At 38.9% G+C, this 27226-nt stretch overlaps 2 long non-coding RNA genes across 2 annotated transcripts in view; one reads left to right on the top strand and one right to left on the bottom strand.

Moving 5' to 3' along the window:
• The window catches only part of LOC129037139 (uncharacterized), a 66117-nt gene extending 41588 nt beyond the window's left edge, over positions 1 to 24529 (top strand). Inside the window, exon 3 of the long non-coding RNA XR_008502733.1 lies at positions 22777 to 24529. This is a non-coding gene — a long non-coding RNA (uncharacterized LOC129037139). The remainder of the gene's footprint in view (positions 1 to 22776) is intronic.
• On the bottom strand, positions 4731 to 9226 carry LOC129037140 (uncharacterized). The gene is made up of 3 exons (XR_008502734.1): positions 8782 to 9226; positions 5796 to 5953; positions 4731 to 4878 (listed from the first exon to the last, which is right to left on the bottom strand). It is a non-coding gene; the product is annotated as an uncharacterized LOC129037140 (long non-coding RNA).
• Positions 24530 to 27226: the final 2697 nt, after the last annotated feature.

The following is a 27226-nucleotide window of genomic DNA, read 5'->3' as shown; positions in this document are numbered from 1 at the left end:
AAGAGTGGACGAGGATAGAGATCGGGAGCAGTGCAGTGCCGTGTAAGAGGGCTTCAATTCTGGGGCAGATGCATGGTGGGCACCTGTTAGTGGGGGCCTCAGATAACTCACTTACTTCTGAACCTCATCTTCTTTTTTGTAAAATAAGGAAAATAGAACCTACCAGGAAGAGCTGTTTTTAAGATTTAAGATTATAATCTATGTGAGATATATGCGAGCACGTAGAGTCATCCCTCGTTCCCCGTAGCCATGGAGGATTGCTTCCAGGACTTCCCCACAGATGACTAAGTCCCTGGTATAAAAATGGTGTGGTTACATATAACCTATGCATGTGCTTTTATATACTTTAAATCATCTCTAGGTTACTTATAATACCTAATACAACATAAGTGCTATGTAAATAGTTGTATTTTAAAATATGTACTTTTATGTTGTATTTTTTACTTTTTAAAAATATTTTCAATCCTCAGTTGGTTGAATCTGTTAGATGTACAACCTGGGGATGTGGAACTCATGGATACAGAAGGCCAACTCTATATGTATGTGTTTATAAATATAGACAGAGATATAGTTGTAGATTTCCCCTAAGAGCAATGGCTCAGTATTTGCTAATTCAGTGTTTGCAGCAACTTCATAGAACATAACCACTACAAATAATGAGAATCTACTGTATCTTTAAGTAAGGTATTATTTAAGTTGTTTGATTTAGGCTTTAGAAAAATGGCATCATACTGTATGAAATCTTGTAAAAGATTTTTTTCCCACAGTATTATTTGTGAGATTCTACATAATGTGCATAGTCCTAACTCATTCATTTTTCCTGCTGTATAGTACTCCAGTGTCACAAGGTATTTGCAGACTTGCTTATTAATGGCCTTTGAACTGTTCAGATAGTATTTTTGGTCTTCCAGCGTGTTAAATGACCATTCTTGTAGATGTGCCAAAAGTTACCTAGGGCATATGTCCGGCAATAGAGTTATGGGTTAGTTAATAATGCCAAATCATTTTCCAGTGTTGTAGAACCAATGCATACACATGCTCCAGAGCATATAAGAAATTCCTTTGTCTGTATCCTCATCAGCACTAGATATTATCAAACTTCCCAATTGTTTCCCAAACTCGTAGATGCAAAATAGGATCTCATTTGGGTTTTAATTTGCATTTCTTGCCTACTAATCAGTTATATACACATTTTTCAAGTATATATTAATCACTTGCATTTCCTTTACCCTAAGATGTCTATTTCTGTCATTTACCCAAATTTTTTCCTGGGCTATTTTTCTCTCATTGATTTCCTACCCTTATCCTTTATTCTTGATACTAAACTCTTGTTGGCTTATGTATTGGAAATCTCTTTTCCAGGTTTGGAGTTTATCTCTCTGCTTTCTTTATGATATCCTTAGATAAACGGAAGTTTCTAACTTTAGTCTTCTTCTTTATTTCAATGGTCCCAGCACTTTATTAGGTTTCCCATTCTGCACATTCTGTGTAATTACGACACGGAAATGCCAACACAGGCCAAGACTCATACCTCCAAGGTACTCCCCAGGAACTTACTGGAAGGCAGCCCTCTGGTGGAGAGGCCATCACAGTCTCTACTGCTCAGAGAGAAGAAAAACTTACTTGACCTAACTTACCAGAATGACCGAAAAATATACTTCAGAAAAATTTTTTCAATCAGATTAGCAAACCCAGTTGTGTAGCTACCTTTAATGATCCCCAGACCATCCTGTTCATCAGCTGATTTAGCTTCCCGGAACGGCTTTCTCATTCAGCATTGCCCCGCCACTCTTTTTGTTGCCTTTCTGCCCACTCCATCAAATCCATTTTCTTGGGGCTTTACTGACAAGGAATAAACTGATGACTATAGCTCTTTTCACTTTTTAAAGTTTCCCTTAGCATTGTCATACCCATAAGCCTGTCAACATTAAGTTTCCCAGTTCTGAGGGAAAAAGCAACATTCTTCTTCACACTTATGTAATCCTAATTTCCAGTAATTCTTCACGTGGGTGTGTTTTTTAAAAAAGATTATTTTAAGTGCCGACTTAAGATTTTCCTAGAATTTATAAGCAAGCTGCGCTATAATATAAAAAAGGAGCTGGGAAGTTTGGCAGGCCAGAGGGAGAGTTTCCTTAAAACACAAACAAACAAAAAGCCCCTCACATGTGATTACCTCTTCCCTTTTGCAGCGTGACTTGCTGAGGCAAGTGTGAACCCAGCTTAAGACCGTTCCTACCACATGACACCTCGAGAGCTTCTATCTGCTATCTACACAGAGGTGGGCAGATGAGTGTTCCCCTTAACCTGAGAAAGTCCCTCCGGGTTTCTAGACTGCATGGGTTTGAGAACAGCTTGGCACATAGTACCAGAGATGCTGAGAAAGAGGAAAAAATGGCTCAAAGAACCAGTTCACCATCTCACAGTAAACCGCCATCTGAGGGGATGCTTCCCTTCAGCCTGTCTGGGAGGTAGTGTTTTTAGAGGCACAGCTCAGAGGTAGTGTTTTTAGAGGCACAGCTCATGTTTTCCAGAAGAATAGATCTTCCCTTGTCCTCCAATATTCTCTCCCTCTGGAAACTCTTATTTATGGTCTGATGTGTTGAAACAATAAACATGGGTGCACGGCTGGGGGCATGGGGGAAGGAGGGGTGTAGGATAGGAAAGGGGTTTCTCAGCTTTGTGTGAGAAGTGAAAAGGAGGTGGCAGCTTTTGCAGACCAATTCGAGCCCTTTTCTTCCTGCCAGAGTGCAAGTGCCAGCTGAGGCCCGACACCTTTTTTTATTGTGTGAAGACAGGAAAGAGATCTCTCAATTATCTTCAAATTAACTGCCTCTTGCCATTATCTGCTCCCTGAGGACCAATCAGAGTGTGTGTTTGAAAAAACTGGGAGTCAGCCTACCACTTCATCCACTCTCTGGGACCCCTCCCTGCCTACCCCCTCCCACACACCCAGCCAAAATCATCTGTGCTGCCATTTCTCATGACAAACTTTAATGCTTTAATTAGGAGGCATCTGCGTGTCCACTCTTCACAAACACCATATGGTGCTCAGTACGAAATATGTTTCATTTTCATGAAGGCAAAGCCTTAGGAAAGGGTAGTGTTTTGAATATCAATTGTTGTTTCCACATTGGGTGAAGAATAAATTCTCTGTGCTTCAAAAGAGACAACAGTGTTGAAAAAAATGAAGGGGTTTGTTCTCTACCTGGCAAAACTTGGAGGAAAAGTGTCTTATGTTGGAACAAAGCAGAATTTTACTTTTAAGGCTCAGAAATTCAGAGCCTTTTAGAAGTGCATTGCAAGAATCTTCTAAACATTCCAAGGATTTAAGATGAGAGATGTGCTGGACTAAAGTTTCAGATTTTAAGCAGAATGGTAAAATAGCCATCTCTTTCACAATGAATCATTAGAAAATGTGGGACCCAGTCTTAGAATGCTGAAAAGGCACCCACTTAGCAAAGCATTCTGCCTATACTTAGGAGAATGGCTTTTCAAGGGCAAACTTTACAGGGAAAATTAACTACTTTGCTTCTTTGACAGTCATCGACTGACTTGAGAAATATGGCCCAATGGGATATAGTCTTTGGATTTGTTTTCTTTTCAAATATTGCATCCTTGAAATAACAAATCTAAGTTTTTCAAAGTTCACATTTTTTTTCTAAAATTCAAGGGCTTCAACGAGGCCAAGTTTCAGAATCTTTTCTCCAGTGAGGAACAGGGGGAGATACAGGCCAAATTCCACCATGGGCCATTTCCTGCTTTTATGCAAATCACTCAACATGCAAATGATTAAATAATTAAACCATTATGCTGTTTAAATAAGCCATATATATTTCCTTCATTGCTCAGACCAGCTACCATCCTTTTGTTGGAGCAATAGGAAAGGGTTAGGAAAAGTCCCTGTGGAGAGTGAGGGATTGGACCAGAAAGGGCTATAATTAGTCATTTTTGTTTAAAATAAATAAAGCAGTTGATGCTATGGAGTGAACACCAATCCCCTGTCCCCAAATGAGGGGACTGGTTTCTTTCTTCCTTGTCACCAGGACCCCTGTTCTTCACTCCGGCCGGGTGTCAGTCACCTCAGTTTTCTGTTAGACTCAGCTACATAATTATGAGCTACCACATGTGGCTTCTGAGACACAACTTTAATTATCCAAACTCTAGCACACAACAGACTCTGAATTGAGTGAACAAAAGCCTATTAGAAGGTGATCCCCTGTGGCCACATTGTAATTATTGTCAGGGGCCATGGTGGCTATGGAATTATCTCTGCAATATCTCGCTAACCTTCTATGCTAGAGTCACGTGAATGATGATTTGTGCCATAATCTCATTTCCTTTAATGGTGTGACACAGAAAATAAAGGGGCAGTGGGAGGGTGGGGTAGGGGGCCGCTGCCTGGCTCTGGCATGAAACTCAATTCAGAAGGCCACCACAGATGTGCAAACACAGCACATCCAGCAATTATTGCTATGATAGCCTCTGTCCTTTGCACCCAGCAAGCAAGGAGCTGGGAACAGTGGGGCGTTACTGCTCACAAAGCTAGCAACTGAGGCACCCAGCAAGAGCAGCAAAGGCCCCTGGAGAAGAAAATAAATAGGAACCACCCAGTGACGTGGCTTCTTTTCCAAAGATTTTCATAAACACATAAAGGATTATTCCACTGCAACGGCAAGTTAAAAGACACTGACGTGATGCTCATGGACCTTTTCTATACTATACCTATGAATGCTTTACCCCCACAAGCTGCTCATATTTTATTCTTTGGACTCCTTGAGTAGTACATTTTGCAATTCAATCCAGGTTTTTAACTTCTTTACAATGTGCACAGACTGGTCAGCTTCTGTTCAGAACCCTCAAGTCAGCTTGATCATGCAACTGTTAAAGGAACATGGAGAGAAACAGTATTAGGTTCAAAAACTGCTATTTTAATTGCTTTTTGTTGTTGTTTGTGTTTTTTAGAGATGGAGTCTTGCTCTGTCGCCGAGTCTGAATGGCAGTGGGGAGATTCTGGCTCACTGCAACCTCCACTTCCCAGGGTTAAATGATTCTCCTGCCTCGGCCTTCAAGTAGCTGGGATTACAGGCGCACGCCATCATGCCTGGCAAATTTTTTTTTGTATTTTAGGAGAGACAGGGTTTCACCGTGTTGTCCAGGCTGGTCTTGAACTCCTGAGCTCAGGCGGTCCGCCCACCTCAGCTTCCCAAAATGCTGGGATTACAGGCATGAGCCACCGTGCCCAGCCCTTTAATTGCTTCTTTAACAAAATTGCTTTACTGGCTTTCTTTGTATTTTATTGGCTGGACAGATAATGATTTAATCACAGCATAGCCTCCTACATTACAAACATAGGAAAGTTCTGGTTTGTTACCATAGAACTTAATGACTAAATGGTATCATCATATTATCACAATGCTTTTTTCTTTCCTGCAGTTCTAATATTTTTCTCAGACCTAATTTGTTCTTGGAAGATGTACTTGAACACACTTACCTCCATCCCAAGCCAGCTTCTCTTCGTGATTTATCTGTGTCTGTCATCACTTCCAAATTGGCAAACAGAGGCATTCAAGGACATGCATAATGTGGAAATTCAGTGTATGAATTTCATTTATTTTCCCTTACTTCCACATGCCACATAAGCTTTCTAAACTAAATGCTAAGCGTTCCTTATTTCCCACCTTGCTGGGTTAGTGTGCTCTGTTCCCTCAGACAGGAATGTTCTTATTTATTTCCCAACCCACCCCTGATTACAACATCCTATGCATCCTTCCTGGACAATCTCAAGTCCAGCTTACCTCTGCTTATTTTCCAAGGGGCTGTAGTTCTCACGTTCTTGGAACCTAAACAGCATTTTCTTTAGCATGTTCACCTCTCTCAGCACTTACTACCTCATTCCACCATGCATTATAATCACCTGGTTGTTTCTCGATATCTCTTTCCAGAGAGTAAGCTCCTAAAGGCAGAGATGAGGAATTACGCATCAGTTATGCATTCATTCATTCAACCATCTATCCATGCAATAGTTATTTGTCCATTTTTGGCCCAAGAACATTTATTGAGCATCTGTTAAATTCTAGGGATTGTTTCAGGCAATGAGGATCCAAGGTTAAGAAAGACTTGGACACATTTCTCACAGTCCGTATCATCAGGAACTTAGAGTTTGGTAGAGAGAAACATCTACAGTATCATTTAGAGTGTCAGTGTTCAGAAAGGAGTGATCCTCAGTGAAGCCATAGCCAGCTCAGTGCCAAATTCACGGCAGCTCCTCCTATTTGTTAAATTTGGTCAGAGGTAAACTGAGTAAGCCCAATTCCCCCCAAACTCATTTTTGAATATGAATAGCTTTACCTAAATGTGCTAAGATGTGTTATCCATGATGATTCCTAAACTGGACATTTTCAGGGATATATAGCTTCAGCAATTCCTATCATTCAAAAGGCAAAAGACCCAGCACAAACTCTTCATGCATAAAACCTTCAGAGATGCTTTCTGGAAGCACATTCGGTAACATGAGTTGGAAGGTAGCAAGGAGTAAGGGAGAGGAAGCTTTAAAAATTGCTCCTTGAGAATATTCTGGTCCCTTTATTTCGCCTGGCAACTCCAATATCAGCATTTTTGGTGTCAGACCAGGGAAGGCTTCGCAGAGGAGGTACCCCTTGATCTGCATCAGAATGATCAAAGTTCATCTAAATATCCATGGTAGGAAAAGTAAGTTGCTGGATTAATATCACCACTTTGCCTCATGCTATCTTTCATCTCTATCCCTTCTCTCTACAAGATAGAGGTTATCTGTTTAAAATTGCTTTGATATCTTATTGTTTTATACAATTCTTCCTACTGAAATTTAAAGCTGCAGATAGAAAAAAACAAATGCAATATAAAAGCTGGAATTTAGTTAGTAGTAATGTTACCAATGTTGACTTCTTGGTTTTGACATATGTCCCACACTTCCTATGTAAAGGGAAATTGGATGAAAGGTACAGTGTTTCTCTGCATTATCTTTGGAACTTTTTTGTAAATCTAAAATTATTCCAAAATAAAAATGTATATAAACAATAAACAAATATACCTATCCTAAGTTGTCAATGATAAACAGGAATATTTGTTTTGTTTCCAAATATCATTTGGAAACAGGAAACAAATATGCCTCCCCCTTGCCCATATCAGTCCCCGTTTGTGCTCTCATACATTCTTTCCTCAAGCTGATCTGATGAAGCAAAGCATGGGCCCGCTCACCCCATCTGTAACCTCTTGAGCTCTTGAACTCTCTGAATGCAATTATAGGTCAAAGTCTGCTTGATTGGATTGGAAGAGGTGGCCCAAGTGACATTTTGCCTTGAGGTGCTAATAGTGACATAGGCTATCCCTGGGGTTCTGACCACAGCTCTGTCATTAGCCAGCTACCATTGTTTTGTTAATCTAATGCATGGTTCCATAGGAAATAACAGAGTAAAGGCTTATTAAAAGTGAAGGCTTCATCCATTAAAATGTTCTTTGTCCTTAATGAAGGTCAGTAGAAGACGGATTGTAGGAGGAAATCTTGCTTTATGCTCACCCATATGTCTTAATTAATCACCATGTCAAGCAAGTCCTCAGACTGGATTTGTGTTTGCCCTTATTCTTTAAAAGTTGTTGGAGCAGCGGTTACTGAAACAAACTCAGTGCACTCTGCCATCAGAAAACCGTGCTGTACAGCATCCTCCAACACATGTATTTGAATTTATTTTCTGAAATATTTTCAAGTATGTTTTTCTTTTAATCTCTAATTTCACTAAGACTTTTAGATTTGCACTGTCCAATATGGTAGCCGCTAGTTACATACGGTTATTGAACACTTAAAATGTGGCTAGTATAAATTGAGATGCTGTAAGTGTAGTTTGCTCACTGGATTTCAAAGACTTAGTACAAAAAAAGCAAAATCTCATTGATAGTTTTTGTACTGATTATGTGTCCAAATTATAATATTCTTAATGTATTGAGTTAAATGTATTATTAGATTTTATTTCACCTACTTCTTTTTCCTTTTTTTGATGTGGCTAGCAGAAAATTTGGAATTGCCTATGTGGTCCAAATTATATTTTTGTCAGTTAACAAAATTTCCTTAGAGGATCCAGCAAAATATGTTTAGTGACTGCCTGGAACTACCTACCTTCTTCAAAAACCTATTTTAGACCTGACTTACAGGCAGTGGGGACATGGTACAAAGTGACTGTCATTCATTCTCCATGACATAGTAAGTTAATAAAACTAGACCTAGTTGTTCCACTTGGCTCACAGAAAAAAAAAATTATGCAATTGGGAATCTACATGCCACTAAACTCTTAGAGGATCATGAGCTGTTTTAGACATTGGAGATGCATACGAGATGCCATCTCTCTGTAGGCCATTGGTTCTTTTCCTTGCTTGATCCTTTCTTTCCTCCTACCTCCCCATATATTTACCACCTACTTTGACAGCTTCTTCTAATGTGTTTCCAAATGATCTTTATCTTTTATAATAGAGCCTCTGCAGCTTGACTGAGAGCTTCTTGAAGACAAAGCCTATATCTTAGTCATTGCCCTGTATTGCTCCCTCTAAGGACCAGGCACTTAATGAGTTGCTCTATTTGATATGTATCAAAGGAATAATAAGAATAATAGGATCATTTATTGAACACTAATATATGTCTGATCTTTTTTATAGTTGCTTTTCCTGTATTTTCTCATGGAACTATTAGGTAGATACAAAATCACCTATATTTTACATTTGAGGAAGTAAGCATAGATAGACAACAAAACTTACCAGTTCTCACACAGGTAGCAAGTAATACAGCTGGATTAAAATCCAGGCAATTCTCCTTATATAATCAGCATGGTGTGGGGGTGGGCAGAGGGAGGTGGCATTAAGCAGTTTAAAGGTTGACTTGATAAGGTGGGGTTTATGCTCAGCCTGTGGTGAAAGCATAGAAAGATTGAAACTGGTTCTGGGGAGTCCTTTCAACAAGAGCACTGGTCCCTAGAGACAAAGAGCCACATTCCAGCCTTTCCATCTTCTGCTCTCATTCTGGAAAGATGGTTGGATGAACACTAAATTATTTAATTTAGATAACAATCTGTCCCACATATCCACACACCAAAAACACACATTGACGGCCTGTTCTGGTGGAGCTGCTTAACATGGCAGCCCCATCCTCTGGAGTGAGAACAGGCTGAGGCCTCCACCCATGCCTGTGCCCAGAGTGCTAACTGGCCGGCTCATCCAGGCAAGCTCAAATCTTCCTCAACCATTGTGACTGGGGAGAGTTGTATCATTCATTGTTCTTGGGGAACATTATGACTTGGGCTATTTCTTGCAGCTGTGGGTTGATGTTTCCACAGTCTACTTGACAACTTAGAACAGAACATCTGGGAAAAAAACAATGATAACAGACACATGGCATTACTTAAACTCTCTTCTTCTCCTAAAGAGTTATAGGCAGAGGGTGTATAGTGGTGGAGGGAGGAGGAGACCTAGGGAGGGTCAGGGTAAGAGGCAGACAGTGAGCATCAGGTGAAATGGTAAAACGTCCACTGAGGGTCACAGGTGATATGATTCTAGTTCTGGCTCTGATGTCAATTAGTTTTATGACCTTAATTCACCTTACCAGAGTCTCAGTTGTTCATCATTAAATTAATGAGGTGATTTTTGTCCCTAGAATTCATCAAAGAAACTACAATGGCATATTAAATGCTATTGTAAACATATTTCCATTTTCCAAAAAAAGGACAAGTGCATAAACTGAATTCCCCCCGCCAATCCTCTTCCCTGTAAAGAGTACATGGAACATGTTACTGCCAGGGAAACTCATTAGAAGCAGTATAAACTCAGAGCAAGTAGGACATGCATGTTTATACTTCAACCAGCCAACATAAGGCATTAACATGAAGGTTGGGTCAATTTTCTAAACTGTAGAAATGGCTTCCTGGCTCTTGGGGTAAAGTGTGAAACAGTCTCCCAAATGATCATAGGTCTGTAGGAGCTTGGCTTGTCGTTCATAACAGCAGCTTTTGAAAATTTCTGTCTCCAGTAGCAATTAAATTTTATACTGTGCATCGTTTATGAGATATTTTCTGCTTGTAGCTGAATCCTATTAACTATAGAACACAAAAAGACTTTATCCCTCACAAGATCTAATCCCTCACAAGATCTGAAATAAGAGCACAATGCAGCTGCCCCAAACTTTTAAAACATTGCTTGTAAGTAGCATATATACAATAATTTCTTTCCTGTCTACATAAAGTTTCTGGTGAGTGTACATTTCTAGGTCTCATGGGAATACAGATGAGTTTGGAGAACACAATATGAAGCACTACATTTGAATTGTCTGGGATATTCAGTTCTTTCACAAAGCATTGCCGTTTGTAAATGTTAGCATCTAATTTTAGATGTGTCTTTCTAATTTGAAATAGTAAGCCCTTTGGGCATCACCCATGACTAATTGTATGTTTTGAAGAGTACTTAGTGCATGTACTAAGTACTTAGTGCATGACTAATTGTATGTTTTGAAGAGTACTTGGTGCTCGATAAATGTTAAATAATGAAAATATTAACAATAATCATATTTTTTGAGCACATTGAGCAGAGATTGCTCCTAAATTATGTTTCTGTGGACAGCTCAGTGCATTGTTGGCAGGCAAACAACATGGAATGATAATAACACCAAATGGTCCTCGTTTATTTTCCCAGAAATAAAAGGGGAATTTAGTGACACTTAAGCTGATTTTAGGGTTTGTGGGAGGTAGATAATGGCTTCCCAAAGATGTCTGTGTTCTAATCCTTGGAACCTTTCAGTATGTTAGGCTACAGGACTGTAACAACCTTAATTCCATCTAATCAGCTGGCTTTGAGATGGGGAGAGGAGCCTGGACTATCCAGGTGAAATCAATGCAGTCACAAGGGTTCTTATGAATAAAAAAGAGGCAGATAGAAGAATCAGATGGATCAAAGAGAGATTTGAAAATGGTGCCCTACTGGCTTTGACAATGAAAGGAGGTGCCATGAGCTAAGGAAACAAGTGGCTTCTAGAAGCTGAAAAACGATTCTCCCCTAGAGCCTCCAGAAGGAACACAGTCCTGCTGACACCTTGATTTTAGGACTTCTGATCTTCAGAACTATAAGATAAAAAATGTAAGGTGTTTTAAACCACTAATTTTGTGATAATATGTTACAGCTACGATACAAAACAAATACAAGGTCTTATTAGCATAGACACATGGACTATCACTGATAGTGGTTTTATGTGCTCTGAGTACAACTTGGAATATTTCTCAGCATTATGTCAAAAAAACAACAGGAAAATCATCAGAATACAAAATCTCAGATTTCTAAGACTATCACTATTCAGAAGTGTGTACATGAATGATGGAAGCCCAGGAGACAATGTGGATAGTTGTTTAAGGCCTGCGAAGTTGTAATTTTTTCCTTTTTTGAACCTCCCTTTAATGCTGTCCTAACAGTTTTAACAATATAGTTTGTAAAAAAGAAAAATCTCATTTTTTAGAAATATACATGTGGACTAGTATTTTCAGACAGATACACTTCCCAAAAGCTATGTGATCACATGTAGTTCTTACAGAATATTTTTTTTTTCCAGATCTTCAACTTCTGCCTGTACTTTTTCCTAAAATTTAACTTGCTCCAAGAATGAGAACATGCCTGTATCTCCCAAAGCCCTTCTCTGGTCTGTATAAAAGAAAGGCCAACTGCTCACACATCTCGAATCTTACTCTGGATCCTAGCAGCTGTGATAAGGCTTTCCCAGAGCACCAAACAAAGGGGATACATTCTTTGGGCACCAGAAACCCCTAGGACTCCAGTCTTCCCCAGCTGTAGGGGCGTTTTGGTCCACACCTGGATGTTCTAAACTCAGATCTATGGTGGAACAGTTTGATAGAATAATGACTGTTTTTATTACTTTTCTTCTTCTGTCCCCCAGCTATGGTCAGAATACCTCATTTCCAAGGAAGAGTCCCAGGGCCCCAAACCAAAGAGCACAGAAAAATACTGAACTCCAGAAACAGCTTTTCCCCCATCCCATATTTAAATAAAAGCTATAATGTTCAGCTATTCTCAAAGTCTTCCCTGGAATGTCACAACCCTAAAAAGAAAAACGCAAATAGTCAAAATAATATAGACTTCTGTGTTTATTCTTTCAAATGTAAATGGAGTATTTTCTGCGTTACTATGATCTTCATAATACACTAGAAAACTCTTGGATAATTTTAATAATTTTTTCACATTGGATGTATATGCTTAATAAGATACCTAAAATATATTTTATCAAATTATATCATGAGCTATATATCCCAACTATGGTCAATTTTTGTCTTATTTCATCTAATGTTAAATATTTTCTATCTCATATTTCCAAAAAATTAATTATATGCTAGCTGCCAAATAATTAGCTTTTACTGGTATATACTTTTCTCTTTCATTAAATATAAGGGTGAATGTCTAATGAAATTAATATAGCAATTTTTTGATACATGATTCTACCTTTTCTCCTAAACTAAAAATCAGAGTTTGAGACACACATGCACATAAGTTTACCAAAAATTATGACAATTACCAATAAATTTTTGGAACTCCTTGTGTCATATATAACTTATTATCTTACCTACAAATTACCTTGCATTATTATCAATTAGAACAGCATAAGACTGGGCACGGTGGCTCATGGCCTGTAATCCCAGCACTTTGGGAGGCCAAGGTGGGCGGATCATGAGGTCAGGAGTTCAAGACCAGCCTGACCAATATGGTGAAACCCCATCTCTACTAAAAATACAAAAATTAGCTGTGTGTGATGGCAGGTCCCTGTAATCCCAGCTACTCAGGAGACTGAGGCAGAAGAATCGCTTGAACCCGGGAGATAGAGGTTGCAGTGAGCCGAGATCGCACCACTGCACTCCAGCCTGGGCGACAAAGCGAGATTCCGTCTTTTTTTTTTTTTTTTTTTTTTAAAGACACATTTATAATTCTGTATTTACATTATAAAAATGAGCTAATTTGTCGTCATTTTAATCTTGACCTGACTTGTCTTACAAGATGCATTTCATAATTTATTTCTCTTTAGATCTTATAATATTTGATAAAACATATTAACATGTTTATTGAAAATTGAAGTCATACTTTTTTGACAGGAAGTAATTCTAATTTGGCTAATTTGTTTGAATGTTAATTTGGACTTTGCCAATTAGAGTTCATGACCAACATTTCCCGTAATTAAATGAGTTGTATCTTCAGCCTCTGGAAAAAAAAAATATGTATTTAAAGCACAAGAAAAGAACATTTAGCAGAAAAAGATAGTATTGGCAAAAATATAATAAAACCAGTAATATATTCCTAACTTAAAAAAATATATATATATATACATATATATATATATACATATACATATATATATATATATATATATATATATATTTAAATAGAGTGCCTCTAAGTAAAAGAATTAAAGTTTAGGCCAGGTATGATGGCTGGATGTCTCACACCTGTAATCCCAGCACTTTGAGAGGCCAAGGAAAGGATAGCTTGAGCCCAGGAGTTCAAGAGACCAGCTGGGCAACATAGTGAGACCTCATCTCTACTAAAAATAAAATATAAATTTAAAACAAAATTAGCTGGGGGTGGTGGCAGGCGCCTGTAGCCCTAGCTACTTGGAAGGCTGAGGGGAAAGGATCACTTGACCGCAGGAATTCAAGGCTGCAATGAATTATAACTATGCTACTGCACTTCAGCCTAGGCAACAAAAGGAGGACCTGTCTCAAAAAGTTCAACTGATGATCATTTAATAAATCTTGGTATGTTTTTGATATATAGGACTTAGCAGAAATTGAGACAGCAGATGGCTATAATGCCAAATTATATTGCAAGCAAAGTGGTTTCCAATCCTTGATTTGAACAGAATTGAAGTACCTAATAAAGTTGTCAGCTAAATTATCCTTAAATATAAATTTTGATGATAGATCATTACATGATTTTTTTTTTTTTTTGGCTCAGGAAAAGTTCAAAGAAGTGAAATGCTATAAAGTTCTTCATTATCTCCTTATTTGTATGAAGAAAACTTCTCAGGTGCAGTGGCTCATGCCTGTAATCTCAGCACTTTGGGAGGCCAAGGCAGACATATCACCTGAGGTAAGGAGTTCAAGACCAGCCTGGCCAATATGGTGAAACCTCGTCTCTACTGAAAATACAAAAATTAGCCAGGCATGATAGTGCAAGCCTGTAATCCCAGCTATTTGGGAGGCTGAGGCAGGAGAATCGCTTGAACCTGGGAGACGGAGGTTGCAGTGAGCCAAGATGGAGTGCCATTGCACTCCAGCCTGGATGACAGAGCGAGACTCCATCTCCAAAAAAAAAAAAACAAGAAAATTTCTCAATGTTTCCATTTATAAAACTAAAAAATAGAAATAAAATTGATGTTGGCCTCTATCTTATTCTAGAAATAAGTCACAGAACACATGAAACTACTTAAAAAACAAAACAAAAATTCCACTCCATTTATTTGATTAGAAGCCACAAATCCTTAAAATGTTTTCTCTTTGGGTCAGTTAAATTATTTATAAAACTATGTTATATGTTTAGGTTGTTTTGATCAATTGAATGCTTATAAGAAGTATAATAATAAGTGAATCTGAAAGAAATTTTTAACCTTTAGAGCAGCTCTGTTCAATAGAATGTCCTGCATCAATACTAACGTTTTCTATCTGTATCCACACATCAACTACTGACTAGCCACTGTGGCTATTGGGCACTTGTGACTAATATGGGGAAACTAAATTTTTAACTTTTTCATTTTAGTTCATTTAGATTTAGATAGCAACAGGTGCTAGTGGCTACCATATTGGGATAGTGCAGATTTACAGCCTTATGAATACAGAGAATAAAGCAAATTTCCAGTTCATATGCATATTTTTCTTGTATGTATACAAAAAATGTATGATAGGGGAATAAGTAAAAGAGTTTAAAGACTACTATATTTTTACATAAATACATTATATACATTTAGATTAAATCTTATATGGGTAATAGGATGAAAATCTAGATTCAAGGGGAAAAAGATTTAAACTTTCCAAATGTCAGAGTACATCATGCTCATCTAGTGTATTTTCTAACTGGATCATGTGAATATTAAATCTTTATAGTATTTAGATTCTTTGGACACAGTTAAAAGGATAATGTAGCAGGCTTTTTTAATGTCAATATTTATAATGTATAAGGATTATATCCTTAATGTTCACATTTCAGTGATTCTAAGGGACATAATAGTTTTCATTTTAACATCTGTTAAATTGGGGTGTATCTTACAAAAATGGTAAGCATTTATTTTTTCTTAGCTGTTCATAATATTGTGAAAGAAATATAATATCTTACAATCAATGGACTAATAGATTCTATGGGCTATGACATTTAAACTTAGGATAAAAATTTTAGATATCGACTTGAAAATGTGTAGGGGTACATAGTTCCTAAAAATTCTGCAACTATGTGAGCAAAAACATTTGTAGACCAAGGATGTAGATCACTTCCTGCTGAAGTTCAGTGTTTTCATCACAGCTTCTTTGCCTGCACAGAAGAGAGAGTTGCCTAAGCCAGTCGGGAAGGGGTTGGGAATTGGAGCGTGATCATGTAAGAATGTGGGCATCTCAAGAGTGTAAGTGCAGAGTGCTCAGCACAGCCTGGTCTCAGGAACTGGAAAATTCATCTTCCCAGGCCTCTCATCATTTCTTATGGGCCATAAACTTTCTCCTCTCTGGTTTTCTCTTATATCTGTCCCCACTTTCCTGATTCTCTTAGCAGAAAGCTTTCTCCATTCACCTATCAAGGCCCAGATAATAGCCTCAGACCTGAGTCTGTGCAACCTTCCAGCTCCACAGCCCACAGCTGGCTGCTCTCAATTACTTGCTGTTCCCAAACCAAAGAGAGGGTTCTGATTTTTTCCAGCTCAGATGAGATGTCCACTCCTGATCTAAACAGTTGGGGCTTGGATGGATACACCATTTATGTAACGCAAACATCACTGGGGGAGGCGATTAGTGGGTGGAAGCAGTTCCTGAAGATGAGAGCTGTGAGTAGGAAGGCAGCCACAAACATAGCAACGAGGGGCAGCAGTTTCAATAGCTGACATCAACATTGTTCCTACGATTGCTGGGCACCATGCTAATGGCTTCAAATAGATTAACTCGTTTAATCCTCAACACAACCATAGGAATGAGGTTTAATATCCACATATTACAGAGGAGGAAACTGAGGCGCAGAATGTTTAACTAATTGCCCAAGGTCAAACATTTGATAAGTGTCAGAGCCTGGCTTCAAACCCATCAAGCTAAACTGCCTCAGCAATTTCATCTTTGTCTAGAGACTTGCTTATGACAACAGCACTAAGTATAGGATATTCTGTATCAGTAAATAGTGCCTAATGGGAAAAATGGTAGCAACCAAAATTTATCATATGACTAAAAGCCATTGGATATTTTGGAAATTAGGAGGCAAGGAGACAGGAACTATAGCATTTTTAATATCTACTTCACTCCTGGAACTTTGTATATATTACATTTTATACACACTATAGTAGAAAGAAGTAAGTATTAAAACCTCATTTTACTATTGAAGGAACTGAAGGTCAGAGGATTGAGTAACTTACCCATGGTCCCACAGCTAAGAAGCAACAGTCAGAGTCCTGACTCAGGGCTGACACCCAGGCCTGTGGATTTTCCTGTACATCCCTCTGTCAGATTAGTGTCAAGTCAAATAAGGTGACGTGCAAGACAGAGAATAGTTCAGTCAATCATGAAACAAACCAAAATGAGAGTCAACTTCCTCAAAGCAAAGTCATTTTTTAAATTCACTTACAGATGTGTGCTTGATTAGTCTGATTAAATATATATACTCTCTATATCTTTTTGCCTCTACAAGCATCAATCTAGCTGTTCCTTAATTCTGTTGCATGTATTGAAGTTTCTACTGAAACGAGGAAGAGGTTTGTCCAATTCTTTCCCTAAGACATGACTGCAGGATGAAGTTTATTTTTGCTCTGCCCTTCCTTGTGGCTGGCTCTTTGCCTGTTGATTTAAAATGAATTTTCAGGGGCTCATAGAACAAGACGAGTTTTAACTCTTAAAAATTAACCACAAAGACAGGAACAGATCTTTTTAAAATACCTTGTTTAATATTGGTACACTGTGAGGGGTTAACAAATGAGAAGTAGGGTCCTGTTAGTCTCTTATCATTCTAAGAAACCATCTTGCCATACTTAGCTTGGTAGTCATTGCAGATAGAATGTGCCATCTGTGAATGGAATAAGCACAAACCATTTGAACTCAGGGTACTCCAAAAGCCTTTTTTGAGTTTACTTACATGTTGTATTTTTTATTTGTTCAATCTTGCATTCACTCAGCTCATAATACACCTGCTCAGCTATAATTGAGATGGAGATGTCTCACCAATAAAGGCAAGACAGGAATTCGGAGCACTGGGTTTAAATGTAAAATCAAAAAGTAGTGGGGCCCACATGTGTGAACGAGCCAGAGGAGAGGTGGCACCTGGCCAGCTGGACTCCCAGTGCAACTGCCTCAGTGGGGAAGCAGCGTGTGCATGACAGAGTATACCATGTGCCAGATGCTATGCAAGTCTTCACCTGTGTCATCTCATTGAGTGTCCCCTTCACAGCAACCCTTTGAGGGAGGACTTCATAAGCCATGTGTTCCAGATGAGGAAACTAAAGCTAAGAGAAGGTAAGTAAACTGAGGGGATTACACAGCTAGCAAAATCAGTCCTGAATAACTCCAAAAACCACATTCCTCCTACTTCACCGTGAGACCTTCCACTGATACAACCTTCAGGGGCTCGTCAGAGGAATAAGCAACTAAGAATTATTCATCAAAACTTCCTAGAAGAATCCCTGCTTATAGTGTGTTAAATTGTATTTCATTAGCAGAGCTGCATCTCATTCCTGGCCTCCCTGCTTCTACGCCCAGACATCATTGTGTTTACTCTCTTACTAAGACCCGATTTCCCATACAATAATATTCTAGGGCCTTACCCTGCATAGGAGAGGAAAGACATTGAGGGGACTTGAGACTCACTGAAAGAACTAGGTTTTGTAGGAGGTCAAGAAGGGTCAAGTCAAAGTTATAGAAGAAAAATTAACCTGAGAAAGGGGGAGGGAACTTTTTCTTCTGAGATATGAAGGAAAGATGAGAAAACAAATTTAAAGCCAGACTCTGGGAGGTAGAGTGTTCTTAGAAAGGAATCTCATACAAGAGATATTATGTATGAAAAAACCTTTCAAAAAGATGCTACACAGACATAGGATCTTTGGGCATCTGCCAAGAGTCATAAAAGAAAATCTGGCTCAAGAGATGAAAGTAATATTCTGTAATAATGAGAATACTCACCATGCTGGGCTCCTGTGCTGTGGAAACACTCATTCCAAAGTAATGTTCATGTGTGGGACACTGAGATACACCACCCAGACCTCCCTGAAATAAGAGCTTGTTGTCCCAGCTGCTGGAAGTCTGTCAACAGACAGCCTTCAGCTGCCACCCCTTCAGGCAAGCTGCCTTGCTCACGATCAAGCCCCTCCCGGGCACCCCATATCTAGTGACTAAGTAGCTTTGGAGTAAGAAGACCTTGCCATCTGGCTCAACTCTGGCAAGACCATTCTACTTCAAGAGCTCTCATGAGCTCAGCCAGGCCGTCACTGGGCCTGCACCACATTTCAACTTCTTCCTCTACCCAGTTCTGCCTTAGTCTCTTCCTGTGGCAGGCATAGATCCCAAGGACCCTCCTTATAAATATCCTGAACACTAGATTCTATCTCAGAGCCTGCTTCTGCAGCAGCCCAACCTGCAGTAGTACTTTTTATGAGCAAGGGGCCAAGAGCAAAATAGAAAACTGGTGTCCCCCTAAGTCCATTCAGACTATCATAAGACAGCACAAAATTGCTCCTTCTCGGGCTTGGGTAACTGTTTAAGCAGGTCTCTGTTAGCTGAGTTATTACCAAATCAGCCTCTCATACTGCAATATTCTTATTTGCAAAGAACTCACATGATTTATTCTTATTTGTAAAACTTTGTGAGATTAGGCTGTTTCGTCTTTACACATATTCACTTAACAAGATTTAGTAAACACCCAGGCACTGCACTAAGAACTGAAGGAGTGGAAATGAAAAAAAGTCCCAGCCATTACCAGTCTCCCAGATGAGTGGAGGGCACAAACTCCAAAACACATGAGACATACAGTGGAAGCCTGAACACAATCTTTTGTGAGTCCACATGATGGCATAATTTGGAGTTTCAAGATGGCAGAAGAGGAGGCCAGAATACACAAGCTATTGGCTTCACTGCAGGCATTTGACCATAGTAATGAGCAATACAGACGCTGGAGTGAGACTATGTGAGTTTCAATCCTGCCTTCATCATCTTCTAGTTCTCCCTAGGTAAGCTATGACATAGCCTCCCTGGGTCTCAATTTGCTCCTCTATAAGGTAGCAGTTATATTAATGTAAACCAAAAGTACCTGAGACACGTCTGAATCAGTTTAGAGAGTTGATTTTTGCCAAGGTTAAGGACACACTCATGACACATCCTCAGGAGATCCTGACATGTGCCCAAGGTGGTGGAGTACAGCTTGGCTTTATACATTTTAAGGAGATATGAGACATCAATCCATACATGTAAGATGTACATTGGTTCAGTCCAGAAAGGCAGCACGACTTGAAGTGGGAGCTTCCAGGTCATAGGTAGATTAGAGTTTCTAATTGGCAATTGGTTGAAAGAGTTATTATCAATAGAAAGGAATGTCTGGGTACAATAAGAGGTCATGGAGACCAGGGTTTTGTCATACAGATGAAGCCTCCAGGTAGCAGACTTCAGAGAGAATAAATTGTAAATGTTTCTTATCAAACTTAAAGAGTCCGTTCTACCAGTAATTCCAAAAGGGAGGAGGGTATAATGAGGCATGTCCAGCTCCTGCTTCCCATCATAGCCTGAACTTGTTCTTCAGGTTAACTTTGGAATGCCCTTGGCCAAGAGGAAGGGTTCATTCAGATGGTTGAGGGGCCTTAGAATTTTAATTTTGGTTTACATTAGTCAGCTTGGGCTACCACAACAATATACCATAGACTGAGTGCCTTAAACAGTGAATAATTATATCTCACTGTTCTGGAGACTGGGAAGTCCAAAATCAAGGTGATAGCCAACTTGGTTCCCCAGTGAGAAATTCTTCTGACTTTCAGATGGCTGCCTTTTCCCTGTGTCCTCACATGGCAGAGACAGGAGAGGGAAGCAAGTTGTCTGGAGCCTCTTCTTAGGGGGGCCCTAATCCCATTATGAGGACCCCACCCTCATGGCTTTATCTAAACCCAATTGCCTCCCCAAAGGCCCATCCACAAATACCACTACACTGGGGGTTAAGGCATCAACATATGATTTCTGCAGGGGTGAGGAGGCATAATTCAGTCCATAGCAGCAGGACAAATAGTGTTTTCCTCATAAGATTGTTGAGTCTTAAATGAGCCAGTATACATAGAGTGCCTAGAACAGTGGCTGCCACATATTAAATGCACTATTTGTAAGTGCTAGCAGTTATTATTAAAGCCACATAAGCTGAGTCAAAAACTGGGAAAGGTCAAGTGTGTCAAGGCCTCACTTGCTGGGATGTAGTTCCTTGGGGTCATATTGCTTCTCAATGGAAGGGAGAAAAATGAGCTTATTCTTGAGAATTAAGAATGGGCCTATTTTCATGCAAATATTGGCTTGGAAAGCCCCTTTGCAATCAATTATTACTAAGGTGAAAATCCTGAACCTCTCTACTCTCTGTGTTTTCATACCTTCCCTCTGCATTCTCATCTTTCACTTGTGATCAAATGCCTAACAATCTCAGAAACATGTCCACTTAGGGGATTACTCTTGTTAAAGAGCATTTAGCTTTTAATCCCACAAGGCACATGCAGTTTGAAATATAAGACATCATAGAAAAAGAAGTATTTAGCAGGGTTAATCTAGAGGTGAGAGGTGAAAAGGGGTGAAATGGAATCCAAAGGAAACCCATCGCAATGAAAATATGAGTTTTAAGAGGGGCAAGCAATGGTTAACTTTTTCAGCCTATCAGTAGCTCTAGAATGGTGTACAAAAATAATGTTTTACTCAGCTCCCATACCTTCTTCACAGAGAATACATTGAGCTTCAGCTTATTTTCTACTGGAGGCAAGCTGCTGGATTAAGTTCTGCATTCAGGACATGTGGCATTAATGTCCTTGGTTAAGCAAATGGAGATTTCAAAATCCTTTAGGTTGGAAGAACTGGGTCCTTCATCCCTTTTTTAAATTCTTAAGTCTCATTCCTTGCTTGTTTCGTTTAGGCTGCTGAATTCATTGGCAATTGTTGACAACTTGACTGTTTTGATTGTTTCCATCTTAGACATTTCCATTGTTGTTAGACTATAAAGTTGACAGCCCAAATCCTAAAATCCCTGGTTGGCCCGTTCAATCTATTTCTTTCCTGCTTAGTCCTCCTTTAGAAGGAATGAAGTAAGATGTTGTAATTAGAATGGTGATAAAAAAGTGTGAACATACACTGTCAATAGGGGTGTGGAAGGCACACGTACTCTCACGCATTTTTTAAAATAAGAGCTTTATTGAGATAGAATTCACATATCATAAATTCATCCTTTTAAAGTATAAAATTCAGTGGGGTTTAGCATATTTATAGTTGTAGGAGCATCACCACTATCTGAATTCAGAACATTTTCATCACACCGAAATGAAATCCTGCACCCAATACCAGTTACTCTTTAGCTCCTTCCTTCCCCCAACCCCTGGTGACCATTAATCTATTTCTGTATGGATTTGCCTGTGCTAGATATTTCATTATATAGGAATCATATATTCTGTGGTCTTTTGTGGAGGTCTTTCACTTAATATTCTCAAGGCCTCATATATTCTTGATAGAGTATAAATTGGCTCGATATTTGAAGGAAAATGTGTCAATATCAATCAGAACTTAAAGTGCATGTACTCAGAAATTTTGTATCCAGGAATTAATCTTTCAGAAATACTTCCACAGACATAAAAATAGTTATACAAATACATTTATTGCAGCATTGACAAAGACTGGAAAAACTCTAAATTCCATCAGTTAGAGAGGCCTGGTTGAACAGATTGTGGTTCACCTCTGCAGTGGAGTGCTATGCATTCATGCACAGATTGAATCAGTCCTGTATGGAATGGTGTGGAATGATCTCCAGAATTTATTGATAAGTGAACGTGAGGGAACACGACAAGGTACAGAGCAGTGTGTGAAGTTCTATCTATGTAAAAATATGTATATGTTATGTTTATGTATGTATATGTATTTATGTGTGTGTGTGTCTGTGAGTGTGTGTGCGTGTGCAGAGAGAGAGAGAAATGGTGCAAGAAGAATATCTATCTCCGGTAGGAAGTCTAAAAATGCACTAGCAGTGGTTATCTTCAGGGAGGGAAAATGGGGGCCTGGAGATAGGGAGCGGAAGAGAGGAAGGGTATTGTTTGAAATTTACTTACCAAGTACACAGATTCTGAACATTTAAATAGAGATGTGTATTAGGCAGCCACAAGGGCATATTAGGGTCTGGGGACCACACAGGAAATCCCACAGCCTCTTTCCTGCAGGGTTTTGTGGTCAGTCACAGTGGGGACTGACATCCCTGTAAAGACAAGCTTCAGTGAAACATAAAGATCTATAATTTGAAGCTCAAAGATTTCTGTTCTTATCTTGCCAGAGGCCTGTTTTCACCTGCACAGCATTTCTACCTGCCCATGAAAGGCAGACATATGCACTTTGATGTCAAAGACCAACCGGAAAGGTAACTTTAGAGATGCTCACCCAACCTCCCCCTGTGCACTGCCTCTCTTCAATGATCCTGACCTCATCATACCTTTTGGGAGTGGCTCTGAGTCTGTGTTTCCACCACTGACTCCTTTGAAGAGCATCGTCAGCCTTGGGTCTGGAATGTAGCCCATTAATATTCCCCTTGACCTTTGGTGGAAACGCTGCCGTTTCCTCTCCTGGTTCCTCATCTTCTCTCATGTGCCTAAACACTGACCCCAAGTGGGAGAGAAGATACAGTCAAGTTCTTCGCCTTGACACTGTTCTCTGCAAAGTCAAAGTCACTTTCAGTCTTGATTTTAACCAGAGCTTATTTCCTCCCACCAGTGTTGGGATGAAAGTCAAAGATGAAGTGAAAGACAGATTGTGTAACTTTTATTTTTAAAAGGGTGTTTAATTTTGGAAGGTATGATTAATATTTCAATACTGCTTATAATGGCTTCATTTATATTTTTTTCAGCCAATAAGAAGTGAGAAATCCTGTCTCCGTAGCCAAAATCTCATATAATTCCTCCCCAGCAATACAGAAGTCTCTCTGTTGCTACCTAGAGTAAAAATGTCAATACACATCATGTATTAAAATTCACCTGTATTTTCTCAACACCTTTTCGATATCTTTCCAAATTGCTTTAGTAATCTCTGGCATCAAGAACTGGTAAGAGTATGTGGCATTTTCCTTCCTGTTTGAGTAACACCTATTAAGAGAGGTAGCAATTAGAATCAAATTGTAATTTTTAAACCTTAAGGGAAGCTATTGCAGTATTGCTAAGAACATTCAGTTACTGGTATGTTAGCTAACACCTACACCCGCTGTGATTAGTGAGGAAACAAACTTCTACAGACCTTAAAAAACCAAACGTCTCCCTTAAAATAATCATCCTATGAGTAAACAGTCCTGTTCACACATGTATATGAGATGTCATCCTTTCTTTGCAGTTATAGCGCTCTGCCTTGCCAATGCTGCTGAGCACTGACTCACTCACAGGGCATTTGGAAGGTGGGCGATTTGTTCCTGCAGCATCATTGCACTCCAAATGTGCTGAGAATGGATGTAGCCTCCAATGCTGCCATGCCAGCTGCAGCTTAGATCAGAGGGATCAGCAGAGGCTATTGTCCATTCCTCAGCAATGCACTTGACCTTGAGAGCTATATAGAATGAAAGGAAACCCACTAAAGCCAAATTCATGTCCTAAGATTTATATCCTTTTTAGAGATCCCACCCCTGGAACATAATTCAGGTCCAAATCCTCTTCTTCTCCTTTCCAACTGCCACTGCCTTAGAGTAGTGGACTTATCTCCACCTGCACATTTTAGAGTCACCTGGGGAAAGGCAGGGGGCAGACGTTAAAACATACCAGTGTCAAGGTCCCATCTCAGAGACTCTAAATTAATTAGTCTGTGTTGTGCCTGAAATGAGTACTTTTTAATACCTCCCTAGGTATTTCTAAAGTACAGCTAAGACTGGAAACCACTGGAGTCCAGCACAAGCCTTTCTCATTTCTTACCTGGTTTATGGCAAATGCCTCCTGAATGCCCTTCATCTTTTGTGCCTGAGGCTAATCACCTTTAATGTGTTATAATGATTGAATTATTTTTATATTAATCCATGTTTGATGTAGAACAATGAGAAAATAAAAATGAGCAGAATGAAAAAAACTACAAACTATAATCAGAAAAATGATACAATATTTTGTCTTTCCTACTGGATTTTTTATGTACATGAAATAACTATTTTCAAAAATGATATCCTGCTATAATTCTCTGTAACCTTCTATTCTTTGTTAACAATATATTATGGGTAAATTTCCATGTCAGTAAGTACAGATTCATATTATTTTTAATGGCTACATAGCATCTGAGTGGGTGGCAGTGCCTTTGTATTTTTTAACCAATCCTTTGTTTCAGGGTTAGGCATCTACATTGTTTTGTGGGTTTTTGTAGTTGTTTGGGTTTTTTTTGTTTGTTTGTTTTTTGTATTTTGTTTAGCTATTACAAACAACATTGAAATGAGCCATTTGGAAAAAAAATTTTTTGTGAGTTGGCCAACTTCCTTAGGATATATTCCTAAAAGTAAATTTGTTAAATCAGTGTATCTATTAATTTTTAAGAATTCTGACATCTGTTACAAATTGGTCTTCTAAACCACTCATATACAAGTAGTACTTAAGAGTCTGTTCTAGTCCTCCACTAACGCTGGCATTACTGTATTTTTTAAAAATCTGTTTAATCTGGTAAGTAAAGAATGATAGCTACCTATTTTAATTTGTTTAGATTACTAGTGAGTTTGAACATTTTTCATCTGTTGTCTTTTGGGGGAAACTTTCAAATATCTCCTTTTGCAAATATTTTATTCGTGTTCTATAAGGCATTTTCTTTTTCTTATTTGTATGTATGAGTCATTTGTATATCAAGGCTATTGAATATCCCCCAATTTGTCCTTTTTACTTTTTTTAAAACTTCTATCCTTTTAACTTTAGTGGTTTTGTGGTTTACTTTTAAATCTTTATATATTCAAATCTATCCCTCTTTTCTGTGTGGTTTTAACTTTTCGATGCCATACGTTGAAAGCTTTTCCCTAAGTTAAAAGTATATACTTACTTATTTTTTTTTCTAGTACTTTTATGGTTTTATTTTTTATGTAATTAAATCTTTGTGGCTAACTCTTAAAGTACAAATATGATCATGCCACTCCCTAAGACCTTTGCCGTCTCCCCATTGTGTATGTGATACAGTTCAAGTGTCCTCATGCCCCACACATTATCTGGTCACTCTTTAGCTTGCAATGTCCCTCTCGTCTTTGCTCATAGAGCTCTTTTTTTCTCTACAATACACTATGAGTCTTTTTCTCCATCTATAAATAGGCTATTACTTCAAGTTCCATGAAAATAGAGAACATGACTGGTTTGATAATCTCAGCACCCAACATAGTATCTGGAAGAAAATATATACTCAATATTTGTTAAAAGAATGAATAAAACATTACCTCCCCTGGGAACCTATCTCCAATGTCTCTGGGCAGAATCTGTCCTTTTTCTATTGCATTCCTGAAACACATCATTCTGATCACTGTTATCATATGATGTCATCATACTGTATTATAAATCATTGAATCTTTGCCTGTCAATCAGTCTCAACTCACATTTTTATCCCTTGCTCCTCAGCAAGGTTGGGACATGCAGTGGGTACTCAATGCGTGCTGTTGAACTCAGATGAATGAATTCTGACGAGGTCTCCCTGGCTTGCAGTCCTGCCTTGGCATGTCCTTGTGTTAACAAGTAAAGACCTTGACAGTCTGTAAAAAGACAAGTAAATAATTAGGTGACAATACATGTGCCCAGGTAAAATCTACAGTCATTAATATGGGGTTAAAATAGTGCACAATAAAAATAGTGTCTCAGAGTAATAGTGAAGCCGTGATAGTAATGCCTTCTGGCACTATCTGGGGCTATCCATTATGTCATTAAGAATCAGAGCATCAATCTGGCCCAGAGCCCTATCCCTGAATAAATTAAAATGTTTAAAAAGACCCTCCAGAATTAGTAGAGAATAATAGTAAGCTAACCAACTAACTTTTCTCCAAGAATGTTGTAGCTAAGCATTACTACGCTTCCTTTCAACAGGCGGTGAGAATTGAGTTGCTCATACTGTTCCCCTTGGCTGCCTTTAACTTAGGGATTTGATACAGATTTTTTTCCTAAGCTTCAACTTTTTTTCTCCTTTTAAAATATTTTTACAGCTTTATGATATGCCTGCCTTTCATTACAAGCCACCTCAAATCCCTTTAGACAGTGGAGTTTCTATTATAAATAATAATAAAAAAATTTCCTCTGCCTCATTTCCCTCTGTCCCAAGTACTCAATGCATGAACGACATAAACTGAGGCTTTAAGAAAAAGGATTTCAGCCCTTTGAGAAAGCTGTATTACAAATTGGTTCCACTTCATAGCTTGGAACAAAATTGGAGTTTTCTTTGGATGACATCAGTGATCATAATCTCTGACATTTAACTGACCTTGGGCATGTCATTTTACCACTTCAAGTTTCAGTTTTCTTATCTGCAAAGCAACAATGCAAGTGGGTTCCTTCCCACCCCAGAACTGTATCTAATCATCTTTTCCAGGAAGATAGGGACAAAAAGACCACCCAGGCAGCACAGGGAAAGGAATCTCCCCTTCTATCTGGCCCCGTAACCCTACCTTCTGTCAGTTACTCTGCTGCAGATAAAGGAAGGGTAGGGGAGTCAATTCTCAGCCTCATACCACCCCAGGGCTGCTCTGCCATTCATAGCAGCTCCCCGCCACAGAGAAGCTGGATGATGAGCTGACCAAGCGTCCTGATTGGACT

Source organism: Pongo pygmaeus, chromosome 4, assembly GCF_028885625.2.
Source record: "Pongo pygmaeus isolate AG05252 chromosome 4, NHGRI_mPonPyg2-v2.0_pri, whole genome shotgun sequence".
Taxonomy (NCBI): domain Eukaryota; kingdom Metazoa; phylum Chordata; class Mammalia; order Primates; family Hominidae; genus Pongo; species Pongo pygmaeus.
This window is presented reverse-complemented; position numbering and strand designations above follow the sequence as displayed.